The 874-nt window shown below is 49.7% G+C and overlaps 1 non-coding gene across 1 annotated transcript; it reads right to left on the bottom strand.

The window, feature by feature from the left end:
* TRNAL-UAA lies at positions 1–83 on the bottom strand. The gene has a single exon. It is a non-coding gene; the product is annotated as a tRNA-Leu (tRNA).
* Positions 84–874: the final 791 nt, after the last annotated feature.

Genomic DNA, 874 nt, shown 5'->3' with positions numbered 1-874 from the left:
TACCAGAAGTGGGGATCGAACCCACGCAGACACATGTCTATTGGAACTTAAGTCCAACGCCTTAACCACTCGGCCATTCTGGTCAGTGCTATAGATTGTCTGCCCCCCCACAGAATGACTTCTTGGGATGTCATCAATGAACCAGCTGCCTGGAGTGTGTGACTATGACAAGCACAGCATCCCTTATGTAGACACTAGAGCAGAGGGACAAGTATCTTGTCCTCTGGCTCCATAGCTCAGGGTTTGATCACTATTCTTCTAAACAAATGGTAATGAGTTCAAAGCTCCGTGGGACTCATGCAGTGGTTGTTGGCAGGGCCTGTTATCCCCCAGCAGTGAAGTGCTTGCTTTTCCTTACATATTTATTAATTGTTTTGAAGTGCACAGCAGGACAGAGTGTTTTGTTAAAGAGAAGCAGCAGCCAGATTTTTTGTACCAATTGTTCAAAGGGTAGCAGCAGCAGCAGGGTTCCACCGGAAGTGGAGTTCAGGCTTATACCCATTGAAACTTGAGCCCAATGCCATTCTGGTAAGCAGGCAAGAGCAGCCCAACCGCTACGCCCACAGAAGTATTAGGAGTGCTACGGCGCTCTGGCTTTGCATAACTACCCAGCTGACTGCGTCTCAACGGGGTTACACTTGCTTAGGAAGTTGTCTCTCTGCCTGTGCTTGGCTAGCTGCGGACTGCCTGGCTAGTGGTTTGGAGTCTAGGGGAGGTGAAATTGGCCCCCTCAGTCAGAATTTGGGGGAAAGCTCCAAATCCAAAGCAAAGTTGTAGAGTGCTGCTGATCCTATTGAAGAGTGTTTCTGCTCCTGCTGCTCATAGCAGCATTCTGGGCTGGGTGACTGCCTATGACCCAGTGCTTGGGAGGATG

Source organism: Gopherus evgoodei, chromosome 6 (assembly GCF_007399415.2).
Source record: "Gopherus evgoodei ecotype Sinaloan lineage chromosome 6, rGopEvg1_v1.p, whole genome shotgun sequence".
NCBI lineage: Eukaryota > Metazoa > Chordata > Testudines > Testudinidae > Gopherus > Gopherus evgoodei.
This window is presented reverse-complemented; position numbering and strand designations above follow the sequence as displayed.